Raw genomic sequence first — 22890 nt, forward strand, 5'->3', positions numbered from 1 at the left:
TTGATTAATAACCAATATTATTCTGAATCATCAGACAAACCAATGATTCTTGGGCATATAGGGATCATTCTCTGTGCACCTTGCTTTATTCATTTACAAAATAGCAAAACTTTACCTGCAAGACCGCAACAAAAAATGCAGTGAAGGAACTATTGTTAAGGAACTGAGGGTCAGGAGTGGCTTGCACTGTCATCTTAATTTGGGATGCTTTCTACTGTGGAAAAATAGGATATGCCACAATTATTTGAAAGAGATTACCTGATAATTGTACCATGCTTGATATCAGAAGCAGTTTTAAAATGAATTGCTCTGCAGCTTGCAACTGTTAGGTAAGTTTATAATCTAGAAGCAGATATAGTGATTCCAAAGCTTTGATCACTCAGCCAAAGGACAGTAATGCGTGGAAGCAGTAAATCCAGATTCTAGTCCCAGACAGTGACCTTGGAAAAAATCTCCCCAACCTCCCCAGCCCAGAGTTCCCTATAACATGAAACGAGTGATTTATCTGTTGGATTAAGCAGTGCTTTGCAAATTACCCGACACATTCAAGATATTATAATTACTACTCATGATAATCACAATGGGATATGTTTGGTTTTGTTATTTACTCTTCCTGGCAAATCTAACACCACCTCCCTCAAGTGAAACATGTTTCCTTTTCTTCTACCAGGAAATCAAGCAGTTATTGTGAATGTCAGTTTGTCAGCGTGCGTTTTGTCTCACTCCAGCCATAGAAATGAATGTTATCTGTTTTCTGCTAATTATGCACAGAAGTCCGCATCGCACCAATCTAGCAGCCAGAGGATGTGGCTGAACTTTGGGTTCAGAAAATTCTGTGATTTAATCCCTAGTCATTTTCAAGGTGAAGAAGCACTGTGCTCGGAACACAAACAGCCTCTCTTGGCCCACCGATGCAGTGTTTGACAGGGCTGTCAGAAACATTTTGCTAACATTTGACCTATATAAATATTCACTGTGACACTTCGAACCTGTTCTATTCGCTCCTTTTTACAGGGACTGCTCCGACCCCCCCCACCCCCACCCCATGTCTCAATCTGCTCCTGTGACCGCAGGCTTTCCAACTTTCACCAGAAAGAATCCTTTCCCACCCACACAGATTACTTTTCTGTGTTCTTCAGTATTTCTCCAAAGTTTCTGAATAGACTGTAATTTATATCACCTCCAACTGATGACTTAAATCAATTAATAATCATAATTTAAAAGACCAACAATCCTACTGTTTCATTTCCTAGGGTACACTATTTCTACATTCAACAGTTTCCCAGGCATTTCTTTAGTGAAGTGTCCCAAGTTTCAGCCTTTCTCATCAGCAAAGCCACGGTTCCAAATTGTGTGTTTTGTGGAAAAGATATAAAGAAAAAAATCCAGACCAATATACAGGGAGATATAAAGCAACTACAGGGAGACAGTATTTCCAGTGACATCGCATGTCCTGATGTTTATTTCTTTAAAAAAAAAAAAAAAAAATATATATATATATCTTGGATCGGTATTTATAAATAACATATTCTCTATTCTTTTATATCACACCTCAGTGTGGTGTATTTTCTAACTACACAACCTGGTTTATCTGATCATTTTACTTTAAACAACTGAGATATAAAATACTGGGTTAATGCTTGGTAAGTAGCACATTGATGGAGAGTGAGCGGAGGAGAAACTGCATTAGACCATACTGTGAGGGGAGTGACTGTATCCTGTGGCATCAGTGGGGCAAACACTTGGTTGTTATCAGCAATAAACAGCAAGATCAAAATATGGTTCCCCACTTTCCTCTCCACCAAAAAGAGATCTCAAGACTCTGTCTCCTGTTCCATGCTCTCATTCCTGGGAGGCTGTTTTCTCATGCTGTGCTATCTAAGGCAGAAAATGGATCTGGTCATCCAGAAGTCACTTGGTTTTATCCTCTCACTTGTCGAAAAGCATTTCCCCAGGCTCTGTGGGTGTTCAGGAATGGTGTAAGAAAGAATATATTTTGCATTTGTTTTGTGTTATTTCTGAGGGCCTCAGGGTAAAAACCTTTTCAGAAAAGATAGAGAATTTTTGTATCAGGAAGACCCGAACTCAAATCCCATCTCCAGCAAAAGCGAAGTGAAGTCGCTCAGTTGTGTCTGACTCTTTGCGACCCTGTAGCCTACAAGGCTCCTCTGTCCATGGAATTTTCCAGGCAAGAGTACTGGAGTGGGTTGCCATTTCCTTCTCCAGGGGATCTTCCCAACCCAGGGATCAAACCCAGGTCTCCCGCATTGCAGGCAGACGCTTGTGTAAAATGTCTCATTTTGGTGTAAAATGGAGATATCAAAACCTAGATCATAGAATTTATTAAAATATTAGTTTTGAGGAATGTGCCTGCTACAGAATACCACACAAAACCAATGGTCAATAGTGTTGACTTAGTGTTACCAGTCTATGGAAAACAAATTCAGATGAACATCAGCCTTCACAAATTCACATCAATTCTCCTTAAGACACTGAGACTGGTTTTTTAATTTTCCTATGTATTTGGAATGGAAGAAATATCTTTCAAGTGGGATGATCCGTATTGTGAACACACATTTGAGCCTGACCTAGAGAACAAGGACCAAGTCTCCGTGGACAGAGTCTGGCACCTAATTGGTTCTCAAAAAAGAAACTGAAATTTAAAAAAAAGTTCATATAATCATTAATTTTTACTATTCTTGAAACACTCTTCTATGGGCCTAACATAAAAGACTTAGTTTTCTGAAATAGTTAAGTGCATTTCAGATATAAGTATTGATTAGATTTTCAAAGATTAAATAGGTTCATGGTAATAGCTTTATTCCAAGGTGCAAGTGTGCGTGAGTGTATGTGTGTGTGTGCGTATGTGACTTTTCATTCCATTTGAAAGTTCCACAGGCGTCCTCGAAATGACAAGGACCTAAAAATAGGACTCAAGAGAAATTTGTGGAGGATTTATGGATTCGCGTCATAAAGCTTCTATTGTCTTCCATTATCTAGTAAATGGTTAACACCAGGCCCTCCAGGTGAAAAAACTGTGCACTTTTACATTTACACAAGTTGACTGTAAATTTTGTGATATGAAAAATGTATGGCAAACAATCTCAAATAATAATAATGAGACATATAATACTCTATTTGTTAATTCTAAACATCTGTAACTGTGGTTTGACTTGCTATTTCTTACAAAATTCATAATCACTTTTAATAATTCTATCACCAAATATAGTGTCACAAAATCAGGCTACAAAGGCATGCTTGATTCCTATTCAATTTAGCGAAGAAAGCGCCATGCTGTTAACAAATGCAGTTCCAATACAAATATAGGTTGATATTTTCATTTATACTAACAAGTAAGACCAAAGTGAAATAATGAACTTCGCTCAGTCATCAATAATGTGAGTAATTTCTTTGCTGAATTACATAATAGTTTCTGAAGAGTTGAAGAACATTTCCTCATTTTTTTTTTCTCTATTTACAATGAAGACTACAGACACAGCATGCTTAAATTTAACCTGAACTGTTAAAATGTTGTCAGTGATCATATCTGAAATCTGGACAATCATCAAAACAATATGTCAAGCTCTATTTGTAGCATTTTTCAGTTTCTGTAACATAAATGTTCCCACTGTGGTCAGTTTCAAGCTACCACACTGTGTCATCACTTAATGTAGGGCTGGAAGAAAAGCATGCGTTACATACTGTTTTCTCCTGATGAACACAATAAACATAAATAACCTCAAGCGCATAAATAATAGTAAAGTCCAGTAAAAACTTGGAAATAATGATCTTTGTGTATTAACTTTCTTTTTAATATATTTCATTATATGTGTACATACCTTAACTTTTTAATAACTGTTGTGTGTAACAACCAGCTCACAAAATTCCCGATAATTTAATAATCTGGTTCAACTGAGCACATCACAAAATCTCCCTTAATTGCTCTGGCTAGTGTGTGGATTTATCCAGCTTTATCTGTGAGCCCGTGGAATTTAGTGAGTCTCCAGAAATGACTGGAGCTTCTGATACAAAAATGGGGCGGATTTTGAAAGCCACAAAATCGTGGCCGTGTTCTCTATGGCCTGCTCTGGGCACTCACTACAGTTCACAGAGTCGTCAGTCTCCTTTGACCTGCTGGCCCTTGACTGGCAGCTGATGTGATTTCACTGCGGTAGCGTTAATGCCATGCATCTGGTTCCTACCTGAACCCTGAATGAGATTCTTGTCTGATAAGCTCTGATTTCCAGTGCTTGGCTATGCTCTGAACAAGGAATAGATTCTATCCAGTTTGATAACACCCTGAGAAGGAATCTTGAGGAGAAGAACTGGAGCCTATCTTGGGCACAGAAATGAATCCCTGGAATCGCAGTGTGAGAAATGCTAAGCCATTTCACATCCGAAGATCTAGTATTTTCACAGCAAAATCTCACTATATAAAATGTGGAATACAGTAAAGCTCTACTAAAGAATGTAGAGACTGACATTTACCGTTCTTCCTATCATATTCAGAGGTAGCAATGACTGAAATAATCCAAAGGGAATTCAATTCAAATTATTTTCATTGTCAATAGAGCAAGTATGACCTGATTTGCTACCAGGAATTAGTAAAATAATCTAAATTGCATATACAACAAAATCTACAATGGTGAAATAATTATTTTGTAAGTTGGAGTTTTGAAAAACTCAAAATAGCCAGATGACTGAGACAAACGTTTTCCCCTTTCCTTGGATTGTAATCTTATATATTTATCATTTTATTGAGGTCCCCACATAGCTGCCTCAATGTCTGACTTTGTAAGAAGCTGAAAAACCCAAGTATCAGGAAATGAGCTACTTTGATGGCAGAAATGTTGAAGGGAGATGTGATCATTCATGATGGAACTAGAAATGCCAGCTTTCCTAAGATTCAGTGAGGTGTTTATAAATTACAATGAAAACTATCTAGAGATTAAAAAGTCTCCAATTCTCATCATAAAAATAACACGATCTGGGAAATAATCACTTTCCTCCCCAGAATTACAGAATCCTAAAGGCTACAGACCGTGGTAAAATGTCTAGAATGTAGAGAATTTGCTATAGATAGTGAATTAGGCTTTTCCTCAATAAGCATTCAAAACTTGGCCAGAACGCTTTCATTTAATTCCCCAGACCAGAATTCTTCTCATCCAGAGATAAAGTTGATTCAAGCCCTCACCCCCCTCTACTTAAACCTTTTGCAATTCAGAAAATATCTTGCGATTATCACATCATAAGGCAGATTTTTCCAAGTGTGCATGTCTTGTGATGATAAGGAAGAAAGCCAATGAAGTAATGGGGTGAATTCTGAAGCAGGGGAAAGAAGGATATGAGCCATTAGTTGGGGGAGGGGACAGTTAAATGTAGGTGCTATAGAGAATAAATAAACATTGAAAAGGACTTGCTCCCCAACGTGTCATAAACTAAAATCTATGAAACACAGATATTTGGAAACATTTGGATATTTGACCAAATTGTTAGGTTTTCATCTGTTTGGAAGCATGAGTTATAAATGAATGGACAAGAGGGCAGACGGGGAAGAATATAGCCACTGCCGTTTGCCTGAGGTAGTTGGAATCTGGCTCCATTACCCTCTAACACTGTTGCCACACTCAGCCTCAGGTTCCTCACCTGTAAAGTGGGACTCAGAGGATTAAGGATAATGTGAAGCAAGTGCTTGACACAGTTGGTGCTCAAAATATAGCCATTATGGCTGGGACCCTAGTAGATATAAATGAAATTTATGCCCTTAAAGTGCATTGAATATATTCAATAACCATATATGTAAAACCACAGAATATTAAATAAGATAAAAAAGTGAAAGTGAAGTCATTCAGTCGTGTCCGACTCTTTGCAACCCCACGGACAGTAGCCTGCACCAGGCTCCTCCGTCCATGGGATTTTCTAGGCAAGAGTACTAGAGTGGGTTGCCATTTCCTTCTCCAGGGAATCTTCCCGACCCAGGGATAGAACCCAGGTCTCCTGCATTGTAGACAGACGCTTTATCTGAGCCACCAGGGAAGTCCTTTTTAAAAAAAAAAAAAAACAACAACTTTTTGGCTATACCATATGGCATGCTGGATCTTAGTTCCTCGACCAGGGACTGAACCTGTGCCCCATGCAGTGGAAGTGTGCAGTCTTAACTACTGGACTGTGAAAGAAGCCTCTCATGAAGCTTTCCTTATGGAAAAAAATGAAAACTCCTAGTTAGCCTTTTGGGAACTGGTGTGATGGGGCTCAGCAGGCAACACCAGCCATTGTAGGTTTCTACTGAAACTTGGAAGCTCCACTTTGGAACAGTTGCAAAAGTCATTAAAAACAGATTTGAACACTGGTTTATGATTTCCATAGATTATATTGAACTGATTGTAACAAATACATGCATGCTCAGTTGTGTCCGACTCTTTGCAACCCCATGGACTGCAGCCCGCCAGACTCCTCTGTCCACGGGATTCTCCAGGCAAGAATACTGGAGTGGGCTGCCATATCCTTCTGCAGGAGATCTTCCCAACCCAGGGATCAAACCTGTGTCTCCTGGCCTGCATTGGCAGGTGGATCCTTTAACACTACGCCACTTGAGAAGCCCAAATAGCGGTACTTAAAAAACAAAACCTGAAAGAAAATGAATATAACACTGATCTACCACAGATAATGATTCTCCATCCTGTTGTGCAGGCTAGCAAACTTTCCCCACTTGAACTACAGCTGCTGCTGCTGCTAAGTCACTTCAGTCGTGTCTGACTCTTCACGACCCCATAGACGGCAGCACACCAGGCTCCTCCGTCCATGGGATTTTCTAGGCAAGGGTACTGGAGTAGGGTGCCATTGCCTTCTCTATGAACTACAGCACCTGTATATTAAAAAGCTTACTAAGGGAGGGATCTTTGGGGGCTATGAAACAGCATGACCATATCTTAGTTAGAAAGCAGCCTAATATGTTTGTTTCCTAGTAGGAACTGAGGTTCATAATGGAACACCCAGTTAACCAGGACACATCAAAATTAAAGAATTGACACAAATGGCTTGTGGAAACATGTAACCACTGTGCTGTTCTTTTCTATGGATGAATCATTTAACTTTCTTATTTCTTTAGGAGAAGTGGTAAGCATCGTTCCTTACCTACCAAACCAGGTCCTAACTTCCCTTTTTAATTTTATTTTTTTGGCCTTATCACATGGCATGGAGAATCTTAGTTCCCCGACCAGGGATTGAACCCAGGCCCCCTGCAGGGGTAGTGCAGAGTCATAACTAGTGGACTACATCTCTCCTTCTGAATTTTAAAACACTGTTCAATGCACTTCTTATTCTTTTTTGGTCCTTTTTCCTGGGCCCCAGTATGAAGCCAGAATATAAGACAATGTGTTGAAAATAAACAAGATATCTCTATTAGGATGCCTAAAATTCTACTTATTCCTGAGTTATATCACAAAGATTCCCATTCAAAATAAGACAGTTTTTTTTTTCCCGAAAGCTTATAAAATGATGTAGATAACATCACTGCACGTTCTCTAGCTCATGATGTCAGTCTCTTTTCATCAAAAACCAGTGTCGTGTCACCTAAAACAAATCTGATCCGCGCTTTTCACTTCTGTACTATTGCAAGGATCAGGTTTCGACAAACCAGTTCTACATTCCTCTCAGAAGCAAACAGGAACTGCCCTAAAAAGCATGACACTGACAACAGGTTAGAGGTATAACGTGTATCAGGCAGAACAGCCACATGGAGTCAGATTCTCACTCTAAGTGTTGGTTCCCATAGCCTCATTCATCACAAATCCCAGGACTTAAATGCCAGCACGTAAGAAAGATCTCTAAACCATATTCTTCATGCAGTGTTCCTCCAATGTTTTATCAATTAGGAAAACACAGACCTCCCCGCAGGCTGCGGGGCTACTGCAGATCAGTTTATAGAACCATCTTACATCCAACAAAGACCTGTAGCTGGCCACTGACTGGTGAGCAACGGCGAAGGTCAGAAGATCTGCTTCTGGAAATGGCCCTGCTGCACACAGACAGAAATGTACATTCATAAAAAGAAAGGAAAGGAAAAGACTGAGAGGAAGGAGGAAAAAAAATAGAAAGAGAACGAGGGAGAAAGCAGTACACCTCCGACAAGAGCGGCTTTGTGACCCCTCTGGTAATGTTACCCAGTTTTGTTTATCATGAAAAGATCCCATTAATGCCTCAGCCCCATCAAACAGCAGATCAAGTCCATGAATGGCACCTATCAGAGCCCAGGGTAAATCCAATGATTAGAGGGAATTCGCCAAAGGGCCTTTGTAGCTGAGAAAAATGCCTACTCCAGGGAGGAATGCAGAAAATTCCTGGGAGTACAGGCCTTCCTTTGTTGGCAGTCTGGCGGTATTCTGGAGCAAATAAAAGGACAAAAATGGGACCTTAGATGCAATGAACATTTGAAGAAAATGTTTTTCAAAGACCTCCTTGAAACATTCCTTTAAAAAAAAAAACACCCTCAAACTATCACTCTGATAAAGGTGAACTACAGAACTTCTTCCCAAACCACCATTTTATAGGATTGCATAACCTTGGAGATTCTCAACAGGAATAGTGTTTTCGTTAGATCTCCTTTGTCCTGCTGAGTTTCCTGGTTAAACAGTAAGTCCGAGTTAAAACTTGACAGATAAGAAAACACACACATTCCCTCACTCCCCCTCAAATTGACTGACAGAATCCACTGAGATTTAGCATAACATAAAAGCACTGGGCAAGGAAAGAGGAGAACACAGAATACTGAATCAAGGGTATTAACCAAACTCAGACCGCAGCAAAACATACAGGATAATGCTGAGTTATCACGATTATCAAAACATGCGGACAACCAACCAGAAAGAAAATCCACCAGGAAGGCTAAATAGGATGAAGAAGGGACACCAAGGCACGAGTACCCGGACATCAGTAATTCTCCTTTACTCTGTACACAGCGGCAACATTTTACTGAAAACCTCCTAATGAACTAAAGGATACAAAAATTACAGCCTTACGTTGTTGCTACTCTTCAATAGCCTGGATCTACCAGAGCGGACAGAAGGAACGCAAAGCCGACAATACTTCTCTGAGCAAATTTTCCTGAGGAAAACAGAATCTTAGGGTTTTGTTTGGTGCAAGGAAGCTGGCCTAACAGAAAATGGACCTGAACCTTAGGTACACTTGAGGTAGGCATCAGGCAGGCATTTGGTGCAGCTGAATTTCTCATTTTTCTAAGACGGTTTTTCCTCTGCTTCTTCAGGCCCAAACAATTTTAATGACTTTTCTGCACAATGTGCCCCTAAGTGTAATACCTTTCCTCATAAATCTTGTTATAGACTTATTTTATGCTCCATTTTAACATTTTCTGGGTTGAGGGAGGAGCAAAGTAATAATCATGTAATTCTAGTTGAAGGTTTTCCTCCCCTTTCTCCTGGGCTGAGATCTAATAAAATATTATTTATTTGCATCTTTAGAGAGCCATTTACTAACATTTTTCAAAACTGTAGTAAAGTGGTTGCAAAGGTGGTATCTTTATTGCTTTGCAAATGTTATTCATTTTATTATTTGTTTTAAATGCCATTTTACTGGTACCAGTGGATTTGCATTATAAAGCTTGTATCAGGATGCTATTTGGTGTAGACACAACAAATCCGAGCCTTTGGATTGTGGTTTTCCATCCTCACTTCTGTTTGTCTATGTAACCATATAAAACACTTTCCCCAGACTTCCCCTCCAAATAATTGAGCATACATAATTGTAGGATTATTGCATCACTGTTTATGACCAACTCTGTGCTTTCTAAGAGTTACTCCAAAAAGTCTCTACCTTAGGGTGTACTCCCATAAAGTTTATACATCTGTGCACCAAAGGGGAGAGGTCAATTTTACTTTTGCATCATTAAATATATAGTTTTGCAAGCACTAATGAATACAATAATTTCTCAATGTACATGATAGCTTGAAAAACAACTGGCATACTCTCCTGATACATTTTGCAAATTTCCTCCTACGTCTGGACTGAAAAAGCTCTATTATTAGAGTTCTTATGAATACAATGCTTCATCTTGCCAATAAAGAAAAAAAAAGATCCATTTGAAGAAATATCCAGAGCAGAAATAAATTTAAGCACAGAACCAGATAAACTCTCTCAACTACCCTGATTCAGGATTCCCTATAAATGCAGTGTACCTCTGCACCATTGCAGAGTTCTCTGAAATCTTGCCAAATGCATAAATCCTGGAAACATCTTCTAAAAGATAAGAATGAGCTTGGAAAATAGATCATCAAAGAAGTATGCAGTGCCTATAAAATAAACCACACACATACACACACAATTTTCATTTACCAGATCCTCTTTCACAAATCTAGCAGATGGTGGAGTGCTAAAACTCAGTTTTTCAAAAGGCAATCTGACTTTCTATTTAAACCATAATCTTCAGTATGTTAAAAAAAAAATGCAGTGGATATAATACAAACACCAGGAGCACATAACTATGCTCACGTTAAGTTGGCCAAAGGCAAAGAAGCAAAATGAATAAGATCTGGAAGTTCAAAAACATCACAACTGTTGGCTCTGTAACTTTATACTCTTCTATATCATTTCTTCATGGTATTACAATTTTTTAAAAAAGTGAATTAAAGGACTTCCCTGGTGGCTCAGTGGTACAGAATCCGCCTGCCAATGCAGGAGACACAGGTTCGATCCGTGATCCAGGAAGATCCCACATGCCGGGAGCAACTAGGCTTGTCATGCACCACAGCTACTGAGCCCACATGCCCAGAGCCCATGTTCCACAACAAGAGGAGCCAGTGCAGTGCGAAGCCGGAGTACCGCAACTAGAGCAACGAAGACCCAGCACGGTAAAACATAAATAAAATTTTTAAAAAGTAAAATAAAAATATCTGTAGCAACTTTCAACTTCAGCGAGTGGTGTATTTGAGTACTCTGGGCAAAAACAATAACACAATGCTGAGGAAGGGCACTCTAGACTCTAAATGGAGTCAGAAAGACAGACATCAATCAGTCTTGCTTTTTAGATTTCTTGCTTAGAAGGCTCAAACCGTTCTAACATCTTTCCCTATTGATCCCAGTCCCCCCACCGAAATCCAACCAATTAAACTGTCTGCCACTTAGTTGCTTAACACTTGAAATCATAGCTCTGGTTCAGTTCTTTGTCAGCAGGGACTGTCGTTAAGCTGTAAACCATGAAGGTGCAGATAGAACAGAAGCGGGTTCTAACAAGCCGTTGCTCTGAGATCTACAATGTTCAAAGGACAAACAGCTCAGAGAAGGAGGTAGTTGCAAAAACAAATTCTGTTCTGTATCTGTTTGTAAATACTAATATACAGAACCTAAGTGGACTCAATCCTCCTCTTTTTCTTTCACACTTAACACGTGCTCTCTGGAAGAAAACGTCACGTCGGAGATATTAAAAAATGATAACAGAAGAGGTTATTTCTTCTTTGCAAAGGTACGTCTGGCCAGTCCTCAGACAACGTGAGGTTCTGAAGTGCCCTGTCCTGGCAGATCTCATGGTGAGAGTAAATGCCTGGGCTCTCAGGCTTAACCACACAGGGCGGGAAGAGATGGTGGATGGGGCTATGAAGAGAATGCAGCCCTTAAAGGTCCTCCTGTACTAACAGCAATTAGAAAGTGAAGCTGTAATTTCAGCCCTCCTTCCTTCACATTGGACCTTGTCTCCCCGTCTCCAGGAAATGGGGGCCAAGTTAGTCGGGCATGACTATAATAGGGATCTGTGACTACAGCGGGGTAGCCATCAGTATAAATCTGTCATAGACACACTCGCAGAGGAAGAGGGACTTCCATACACTGCAGCCTTTACACTTTTTGATGCAGATACAGATTTATGGCACACGGGAAGCAGAAAGCCTTTGAGCCAAAGGGGCCCTGTGAATCAAGGCCATTTTGTAGGTTTCCGCCGCCTGAAAAAGCTACACATTTATAATTGTGCTTGGAGTCAGCCCCCTTCCAGCCCCAGGAGGCAGCAGCATTTGGTTGAAATAAAACGGAGGACTTTTCCCAACAGCTGGCCAGCTCCAGTTTTAAGTTTTAACAACAGGATGAATGAATTGAGGACAGCTGAAGGGATCAAAAAGCATTATGCCAGACCTTTTTTTTTCCTTAAAGACCCTTCCCCACCACAACCCCCCTGCCCTGACTACGCTGTTCCCATGTATCAGATTCATTCAGAGATGATGAACTCTACTTTGAAGAGTTCCCTCCCATTGTTCAGCTGACACAGATGACTCTTTCACCAACATACTCAGAAATGATCCAGCGGAGACCTTCAGGAAATGTCTTAAAAAAAAAAAAGTTTCCGGCAAGAAAAAGAGGGGGGAAAAAAAAAAGAGAGAGCTAGAAGTAAATTAAAAACCAGCCCGGAGTTGGTGTTAATTAATTAAAAACACAATTTCAAAGCATCCTTAATAGAAGACTTCCTCCCTGCAGCCAGTATCTGATTCAGGGAGTGACTCAAGTAATAAAATCACAGTTGGGACGACTCTCGTGGTGCTGGCAGGCCAAGTTCAATATTTTCCCTATGAGGCATGCCTGTACTATAAAAAGAATGCGATGTTTGAAAATGAGTGTCTCTGCTCTCTGTACGCTGGCATTAAAAGCCTCTCCTAGCCCTCTTGCCACACTTCGCGAGTACAGTATGAATCACAATCATGTGGCGAGCACCTCCTTGCCAAATTCTTTCCTGCTGCTACCACGGTGCGTTCCCTCTCAGGCTCCTGCCAGCAGCCCCTGTCTCCCGGCCAAGAGCATCAGGGCGAGAGCCGATGGAGAGCCAGGGCACTCTACTCTGCAACCAGGACACAAGGAGGCACATTCTTGTACAACTTGGGATTGCTGAATGGAACGAGTGGGCAGGAGGGTACAAAAGTCAGCAAAGGGACACAAAGCGAAGAAGCTGGAGAGAACGGATGCCTCAAGAGTACAGCCTCTGTGCCAGGTGTGGGGCTGGGCACTTTAAATTCACGCTCTCAAGGAATACTCCTGAGATAGGACTGCCCGTTATCAGGGGTGAGGAAGCAAGAGACCCACGGGGATCAGAGAAGTGGCTTCCAGGGTTTCATAGCCAAGGAAGGTCATGCTTAGGCTGGAGCCCAGCCTAGCGGTCTTCCCTCTCTACTCTGATTCTGCAGCCCAAACGTGGAGGAGCCAGAAACTACTCTTCTGTCGTCTTGGGCTTTTTAATGTTTAAGCCACTCTCTTAACTATACAGTCCCTAGTTTCTATAGTGTTAGTCGCTCAGTTGTGTCCGACTTTTTGTGACCCCATAGACTGTAGTCTACCACTGTTCCCTAAATAAACACAGTGCCACTTTCAACCACATGTTTATTAAAGTATGCATCAGCCAGATTAACATCCACTGAACCAACCTTCACAGCTATGGCCACAGAACCACCACCCCCTCAAGCCCAACAGTCATCTCCAAATTCTGCTCTAGGGTCACAGAGGGAACTGGGAGAGAACATGGAGAAAAACATTATTATAGTTCAACATCATGAATCACTACTGATGGAACCACCTAAAGTTTATCCCCTACTTACATCTGCATTTCTTTGTGTTCATTCATTGTTGTGGTTAACTACAGATTAATTGCCTTGCCAGTTTTCTGGCTAAATCTCCCACGAACCCAGCAAGGCTTGGCCTCTAAGAGGCAGAAACAGATTGTGAAACCAGGAAACTCCCTGCTGTAACAGGGCTTCTAAATAGGCTATTAGGTGTAAGGGTGAGCAGCTCAGTGCTGTGATGACCTAGATGGGTGGGATTGGGGGTTGAGTGGAAGGTCCAGGAGTGAGGGGGTGTATATATATATATATATATATATATATATATATATATATATATGTAGCTGATTGGCTTCACTGTACAGCAGAAACTGACAACATTGAAAACTAACTACTAAACGAAACAAAACAGGGTTGGAAGAAGTTTCTATGCTTTGCATTAAAGACAAATTTGTCCCAATGGCTGGGAAGAGGAAGACATGGAAGAAGCAGCAGAGGAAGGAGAGAAAGGCCCAATTCACATCCAAGAGTCTACAGGAGAAGCAGAAAGTGGTCCTTTCAATCTCATCCTAATCCAAGAAGGGACAGCCCTCCCTGGAGTTACGGTCTACCCGAAAGAACAGTGGGAGTGGCCCAACTAGCTAGCTAGCTTGAGTAGGTAGTATAATAAGGCTGTTAAAGAAAGATTTTCATCTTAAGAAATATAATGTTTAGAATAATGCCAGGTGACAGTCTTACTCTTTGTGGCACTGGCCAAATTCCAAGAATCTATTAATGAAAGATTAAGTAGGAATTTTAAAAGACTCCAAACCAAGACCTATTAATCAGTCCATTCCTTATTTACTATTAATTAATTATGTAGATATTATGTCTCAGGCATTGTGTTAAGGCCTGGACATACAAAGATAAAATAAACATGCTCTCTGTCCTACTGGAGTTGAACAGAGTGGAATAATACAATGTGTTAAGTGCTACACTTCAACAGAGGCCTGTACTTAGGAACTACTAACTTCACAGCATGATAATTTCCAAGATCTGGCCGACTCTCACCTTGCTTAGTGTTTTTGCCGATAAAATTAACCTAGAGGAATTTGTATGATTTTGTGCTAATTACTCTATGAGTTGGTAATGTTGTTGTACGGATCCACTTTCATAGTAATTGTGGAAGAAATAAAATGAGTAAGAATTGGGGAGAAAGAGCCTGGATTTTCTCCAGTGGAGAAGACAGAAGAATTTTTCAGAGTGATAGAAGAAAATAGGTGATCAAATAGGACAGCTCTGAAGCCATCCTGTTTTGCCTGGCTCTATCACTTATTCAACTGTTGAATTCTCCAGTAGGTTACTTTAAAAATCTGTGCCTTGATTTCTTCATCAGCAAAAAGGGGATGATAAGAGTACCACTTCATTGAATTGTACTATTATCTGAATGGATGGTGGTTCATAGGGTAAAGTATCTGCTTGCAATGCAGGAGACACAGGTTTGATCCTAGGTCGGGAAGATCCCTTGGAGAAGGGAGAGGCTACCCACTCCAGTAGAATCCCATGAACAAAGGAGTCTGGCAGGCTATATAGTCCATGGGGTTGCAAAGTCAGACATGACTGAGTGACTAAGCACACACACACACAATCACCTACCTATCTACCTATTTAAAGTCCTACCATTCTGCAAAGCTAAAATATCCTGTCCTACACTTTTTTGGCTTTGTGTACTGGGTTTTAAGGTAGCGTTCTTGGAATGGAAACTCTTTATAGTATTCATCTCTTTTTATCTGTGTGTATTGATAGTTATTTACTACTCATGTTTTGGGTTGGTGAAAAGTTACAGCTTATGAAAAAACCCAAACAAACTTTTTGGCCAACCCAATAGGTATAGATCAGGTTGTCTGACCATCTATAGTGCATCTAAGATTATTGTGTTGGGAAAGAGAAGGAAAAAAATGCCAGCTAACAAGGCAGCTTGTAGTACACTGAGGATTGTTTGATCTGTTGAAAGAAAAGCCCTTTTTCTTTCTTGGAACTTGAGGGGGAAAAGAACAAAACAATGGTGATACTGTACTAATTACAACAATAAATCTTACCAAAATCCAAATTAAAGAAGCCTTAAATATCTAATTGAGATCCTGGAGTTTATATCACAAGAATAATAAAAGTTCAGGAGATTAAAATGGGCACATTTAATATTTTTTTTAAGAAATGTTTAATACTTTGCTATTTTGGTGTAGACTGGAGTAGGGTGCCCATAGAATTCAGTAGTATAATAAAACAAGATATCAGGTGTGTTGTCCTTGCACGTGGAGGGCAGCTCACCACTGAAAGAACACAGACTCTGAAGTCAGATAAGCTGGGCTGAGTGCAGCTCTAAAGGGATGTTGGTCCGTGGTTCCTTGAGTCATCTTTGCTAAAAATTGTGCAAGATAATTTGATCAAAATGTCTAGTGCTCTGAGACACTCTATATATACTAGCGAAGGAATCAGTAAGTGAAAGATGTAAACAACATATTATTCAGTGTTTTCTTTTGATGAAAATAATCTGTGCCTCCCTTACTCACACATGACATCTTATGCCCCTAAACCACTATGGAAAAGGTTATTAATGACCTCAGAAGAAACAACTACTGTTTCTAGCAGTCTTTGTGAAGGGGTGTGTGCATGTGTCTGTGTAAGTGGGAGAGATCAAGCAGCAGCCATCCAAAAGTCAAAAAATGCCTTGTGGGGGTCAAATGCAAGGAAGGCACAATTAAAATAATAAATTAAAAAAAAAATTTTTTTAAAGCTTATCTGTGTCACGTTGTACTGTGTACAGATATCTTACCATAGAGGTCCTAGGGATTAAACTCCAGGAAATCTTCACTGTTCAATTATTTTAATTATAAAAGTTAAGATCTGACTATGGTTCTTTAAAACTTTTAGAACTGAACAGAGTCCAAGTATAAAATATCTTTCTTAATATTCTTCCATAGGGTGATTCACTGGAACGCCACCTTTAAAAAGAAAAGTTAAAATTTTCATTGCTTTCGTCGAGCTGGCCTTAGAAGATCAAACTTCCGTCTTTGGAACTCCCCACTAAAATAACACTGATTGCACAGGGACCATTTGTGTAATGAGCTCTTTATAGAAAAGGCATCACTTAAATCGCCAAATAAATAGCGTGAGGTAATTGGCCTTCTATAATTCTGGGCCATGAGAAACAGGCATTACTTTCTAAATGAGCTCAAAGTCATTAAAAATCACAAGAATTGCATAATCTAACCTTTTGGTCAAGAGAGTCTTTGCTTACTTATTAAGGGGCACAGGAGGAAGGCAGTGCATGAAACAGGAAATGAGGAATTCAATGGACTGTACCCTCAAAAAGCGAGAGTGTGCTCCAGATAAGGCAGAGAGTGAAAGTGACCACTGCCAGTTGGCTTTTGGTTGGCAAACTGAGAAGCTTTGTCTGGAAATATCACTAGAATTCAATGGTATGCCCTGGTTGGATATCTGCCTCCTTCCCCAAATACCTCTGTGTTGTCTTCTAGCCAACGAACTTCTCAGTAATTCCCTGCAAGAATGATGACTCAAACGTAACCCCCCATCAGGAGGAGGAAACAGGGACTAAGGATGCCAGAGAATCTTTAACCTTCAGTGAACCATCAGCTTGAAAACAGTATGAATTCCTTGCAGCACTGTAACTCATAAAAAACGGCACTCGTTCTAGTCAATGAATCATTTTTAAGAATGGTAACAACAGAGTAACAAAGATATTTACATAAGCCAAGTTTAAGTTGTCTGATCTTTTAACCTAGTAATTCGTTTTTTTTACAAGACATTTTCATAGTATAGATACTTGATATCATCAGGTCAAATTTTAAGATAATTTTGAAAATGTGGCTCTCAGTTTATAATCAATAGTTATAATAAAAATCTTTACATATCATTGTCGTGATTATTATTATTTGAAGCAAGAAATATGGAGAGGTGGTGGCCTTGACATTACTTTTTTTTTTTTTTTTTTAAATTAGGAACTGGAGCACACTGCTGAAGCCATTGTAGATCCACTCAAAGATGAAAGACATTATTAATGCTTACTCCGGCCCAAGGGGTTCCTCCGGCGGCAGCAAGCGGCTTGGACCCTCCCTCAGAGCACAGAGCCCAGCAGCTGACATTACTTTTTAACAAGGAAATTGGGTTATTTAAAGTGTACTGTGTGTGCGTGTGTGTGTGTGTGTGTGTGTGTGTGTGTGTGTGTGTGTGTGTGCGCGCGCGCGCGCACGTGTGTACGTGCATGCTCAGTCGTGTCTGACTCTTTGTGACTCCATGGACTGTAGCCCATCAGGCTCCTCTGTCCATAGGATCTTTCCAGGCAAGAATACTGGAGTGGGTTGCCATTTCCTCCTTCAGGGGACCTTCCGGACTCAGGGATTGAACCTACATCTCCTCTGCTGGCAGGAGGATTCTCTACCACTGAGCCACCTGGGAAGCCCAGAGTGTACTGTAAGGTGCATGAATGCTTCTGCTGCCTCAAAGAAAACTTTGTTCCAACATGTTATTTATTCCCAGGGACTGTGCACATTCCAGATGACATCACCAGGGCTGCTAGTGCACAAGAAAATAAGCAAATGAGACACACATTGGCTCATGTGGCAAATCACCGGGTTTGCCAAATGGAAAAGAACAAAAACGGGGAGGGAAAACATTTTGTTTTCAATCTACAAGGATATTAATAAAACTCAAACCCAGCATTCTGTGGCTACATTTCCCAGGAAGAGGAGTCTTTTCTGGCCAAAAGAACATAACAACAAACTTTTGTATCTGAGAAATATGTATCTCAAGATGTCATTTAAAAACCCACTATTTACCATGAGTAGGACCAAAAACATGTTTCTTTGAAACTTGGACACCAAGAAAAAAAATGAGGGCAAATTCTACCTATAATAATCTACAGTTCAGAGTAAATCAATTCAATGAGTGTAATTTGATGCATTATATGTCACAGTTTAAAGTCAAAAGCTGCTCTAGATAAAATTCGAAGGATAAAATAAACAGTAAGTCACCACTTACTAAAGTAAAAGAAATGATGAAGTAAAAGAAATATGAAAGTTTCTTAAGAGCCTTTCTAAGTAAATGCAATTTATAGACATCAGTGAGAAATGAAAAAAGCAAACTTTATAACGCTGAATACCAATAAAAACAGAATAAGCTGAAGGCTCATTATGACTGAAAACTTAATGGATACAATTCTTAGCAAATTTGTTTGAAAACCATCAGTGATTAAAAATATTAGTTAATACTGTGTGTCAGGAACAATCTGGAGCACTTTACAAAATTAACTCATTTAATGCTCTTAACAATCCTTTATAATAATATGATGATCCCATTATAAATCCCATTTTGTGGCTGAAGTAACTAAGGCTCAGAAAGCTTAAGAAAATTGTCCAAGGCCACACAGCTAGTGATTATTAGCACACAGTAATCTTGATGAGGCTGCTGCTGCTGCTGCTAAGTCGCTTCAGTCGTGTCCGACTCTGTGCGACCCCATAGACGGAAGCCCACCAGGCTCCCCCGTCCCTGGGATTCTCCAGGCAAGAACACTGGAGTGGGTTGCCATTTCCTTCTCCAAGGCATGAAAGTGAAAAGTGAAAGGGAAGTCGCTCAGTCATGTCTGACTCTTAGCGACCCCATGGACTGCAGCCCTCCAGGCTCCTCCGCCCATGGGATTTTCCAGGCAAGAGTAGTAGAATGGGGTGCCATTGGCTAACTAACAAAATTTCAAAGACACTGATAAATATTGAGAACTTAGAGGCATAATTCCACTAGAACATAAAAATTTTTGATAGAGAAATTTCCCTTAGTAAAGTAATAATGCTGAGATATCTAGATGGCTTACCTTGGGGATATAAATCATTATAATATGCATGAACACACAGTCTTTCTTGAAATAAAGGCCAGCACAAATAAAGTTTACCGTTTGCTTCTGACAACAAAAGGAGATACACCTGTGCATTCATATACTTATCAGGATTAAACAATTAAACTTATTAGGATCAACTGGGCAGGCGTAATTTCGTAAAAATGTTCCTTTTTCATTAGAGTCATTGGGCTTGCACATATATCAAAATACCACATGACGGTTTTTCCCAGTTTTTAATCCCTTTCTGAATTCTGTAACTTGAATGACACATACATACCAAAAAAGAGGGAAAAAAAAGAAAGGCAACTGGTCCTTTGATTTTAATAGGGTAGAATTTATTTGGAAAGTAAGATTCCTTATTATAAACTGTACCTCTTTCTGGAAACATTTAGAATTTTGAAAGAAGTAGCCTTGGCAAGAATGTAGCGCAGTCTTAAATTTACAGGGGAAAAAAAAAACGGCGGGCCACAGAGATTCAGGTTAGAAGAAAGGTTACCATTAAGAGGAAAGCAGGGCATGGCACACTGGCTAAGGTAAGAGCACAGGAGTGTCTACTAGCTGCATGATCTTGGGTGAGTTATTTAACTTCTTCAAGCTTCACTTTTCTCATCGCAAAACAGGGAAATATTTCATGGGGCTGTTGTGGAAATGAAGTGGGATTACAAATACACTGTGCTTTTGCACAATACCTGAGACTCCAATGAGGGCTCAGTACATGGTCACTGTTCTTGTATTGTGATCTCTAACTGATTCCCAACCAGCTGGTGTCAGAACTTGATGTAAAGCACTTTGGGAATTAAGTGTTAGAAGTGAAGTGAAGGGAAGCTGGTTCCTAATTCCTTCCTTACACCTGGGCCTAAGAGGGCAAAATCATCTATCATTAGCCTTTTCTGCAAAATGCAGTATTATTCACCACTTCCTCCCTTCTTTTACCCCTAGAGCAATTCCTCAGCTTGTAGGAAGCATTTTTCAGTCAGAATGTAACTTCGAAGCCGACTATTCTAAACTCTCAGTCAGGAAGGTTCAGAATTGGCTTTCACAAAGGGGATAAACCCTGCATTCAGGAAGTCTGACCGGCAACAATTCCAGGGCTCTCACATTACCCGCTTCCTCCTCGTTATTCCAGTTGGGCTCTTCCTGGAAGGGGGAGTCTGCTGCTTGATTAAACATTCCAATCACATCAACACTGAGCAAAATCACAAAATCAGCCTGGTCTTAATCAAATGTGCTTACCTCTCCTTGGGAAAGGCCTTCAAAATTAGAAAACGTTTCACAGATCAGATATGTAGGAACAATTCCCTATCTCTCTTTCTTGCTTCAGTGGCATCTCAAGTCCCTGATCATAGGATACCAGCCAACGTGTACCGAGCACTTCCTAACGGCCAGGCACGCCACCAAGTGCTTTTGCTTACACTTCCTCATTTAATTTTCAGAGCAACTCGGAGGAGGAGGGAGGATCTAGTCTGATCCCCATTTTATAGATGAGATGACTGAGGTCCAGAAGACTGAGTTGTCCAGGGCTGCACTGTCAACCCCAGAGCTATTAAAATCCAACAGCAGTGTGGATAGGTCCTCAGCAGACCTGGTTCAGCCACTGCCCAGATATTGCTACTTTCTCTCTGGCCTCAGTTTCCCTTCTTGGAGACGATGTGGCCACTCTGAAAGTTCCCTTTTAGCCTGACATTCCACAGCCTGCTGCTGCTGCTGGCGGGCTTCTTTGTTTCCACGCTCAGCTGCTCTGGCCGGGGCCTCCCCTGGCTCTGCCCTGTTTTGTTTTTGCTGCTGGACCTACTACAGACGCACTCCTGGCAGAGCAGCCCGGAGCACAGCCGAGGAGGCTTCCTCTTTCGCTCAGTTCCTGGCCGCTTTAGTATGAACAGAAAAGGTGGGCAGGGGCCAACTGGCAGAAGCCACAGAAATAGCAGCACATGATTCTCCTACGAGCAGCAGAAAGGTCGGCACGCAGGACCCCGCCATCTGCTGAGCTCTCTCATTGACTAAGGTTGCTCTTGGCACGCAGAGCCACCTGGGGTTTCCACGCTTGTTTCCCTCCGGTCAGAGTAGACAGCTCTGCTGATAGACAACTTGGAGGGGGATGCTTCGTGGTCCCGTGCTAGCAACCGGCCAGGGACAGGAGATGGACAGCTTTAACTGCAAAGCCACACAGGAACACCCCCCTGCCACAGGCACACACATCTGAATCTCTCTTTCTGCAGACTGCAACCTCCTGGGGAGGTCCTCCCTGGGTCCAGGCCACCTCTGAGCACACAGGAAAAGGTGTGCAGTTCAAGGATGTGTAAGCGGCGGTGACTCAGTCATTCCAGTATGGGTGGGAAAGGCGGGTTCCCCGGATTAGCAGGCTCCCTCCACCGGCTCCGCGTTCTCATTAGCAATTGCCTGCAGGGATCGCATGCTGGGGCTGTCTGCAGCACAGTTTCTCCTCTCCCTGTCATCCTCCCCCACTCTCTCTCCCTCTCTCTCTCTCTTTCTGAGTCTAGGACAATACTCAGGCCAGGACAGTTCCAGTCATAACTGGATCTTTCCATGACTTAGTAGCACACACAAGGATTTGCTGGAGTGGTGTTTTGTTTTGTTTCACTACTATTAAGCAAGATTGCTTCATAATCCTTTAAGTGTTTTGTAGCCAAGTTTTATTTACATATCCTGGCCAGCAAGCACGTGATTAACCCAAGGATGTCACGGAGGGAAGGCAAATGCTACATCTGAATAAAATCGGATGCTGTTTCGGTGAGGAGACAGACACAGCTGAGCTGTCCAAAGGACAACCGTCTCTCGGGCCAACACTACACAAAACTCCGAGCCTGGAGACCCTCAGGGACCAGAAGGAGCTGCTGAGGTAGGGGCTCAGATGCACGTGATTCTGATTCCAATTCCTCTCTTTTTCTTTCACTCTCTCCACTCTGGGGGCACAGTGTTAGGAAAGCTGGATGCCCAAAGCGTCTAATACGTGTGAATGGTGGTAAGCTGTCTGTCCGTTTTTCACAAGGATACTCTTATGACGTGGGGTCTTCCTACAACGCACACCACCCAGAAAACAAGCTGCAATGGCGTCAACAGGAAGGAATTCTTTCAATTAATGTTTATGGAGTGGCTTGATGTGAAAGAATCATGCTAGGAACTATCAAAGAGCTTTTCATATCTTATCTTTCACCCTGTGATAAAGATAATTAGAGCTGGTTATGACCATTCTCATTTCTCAAAAATATATCTGGTGATCAATCTACCAGAAGGTTAAGTGGATGCTGATTTATCAGTGAATTTTTTTAAAAGAAACTTAAACCCTGGGACCTAGATTCCTTGGTCCCTTCACTAATGAGAAATCCTTAAACATTAAAATAAGCATTTCCCAGGAAGTATTAATGAGGTCTTCACTCTGTATAGTCTGTGTGTGCGAGCATGCTCAGTCGCATTAGATTTTTTGTGACCTCCATGGACTGAAGC

The 22890-nt window shown here is 41.0% G+C and overlaps 1 protein-coding gene and 1 long non-coding RNA gene across 2 annotated transcripts in view; one reads left to right on the plus strand and one right to left on the minus strand.

Moving 5' to 3' along the window:
- The window catches only part of HMGA2 (high mobility group AT-hook 2), a 146572-nt gene that overhangs the window by 62181 nt on the left and 61501 nt on the right, over nt 1-22890 (minus strand). The gene's annotated exons all lie outside the window — the stretch shown is intronic.
- The window catches only part of LOC147371898 (uncharacterized), a 30060-nt gene continuing 29307 nt past the window's right edge, over nt 22138-22890 (plus strand). Inside the window, exon 1 of the long non-coding RNA XR_015163826.1 lies at nt 22138-22285. This is a non-coding gene — a long non-coding RNA (uncharacterized LOC147371898). The remainder of the gene's footprint in view (nt 22286-22890) is intronic.

This window comes from Bos grunniens, chromosome 5, assembly GCF_055505025.1.
Source record: "Bos grunniens cultivar Pamir isolate PY7600 chromosome 5, Bosgru_T2T1.0, whole genome shotgun sequence".
NCBI classification, from domain to species: Eukaryota; Metazoa; Chordata; class Mammalia; order Artiodactyla; family Bovidae; genus Bos; species Bos grunniens.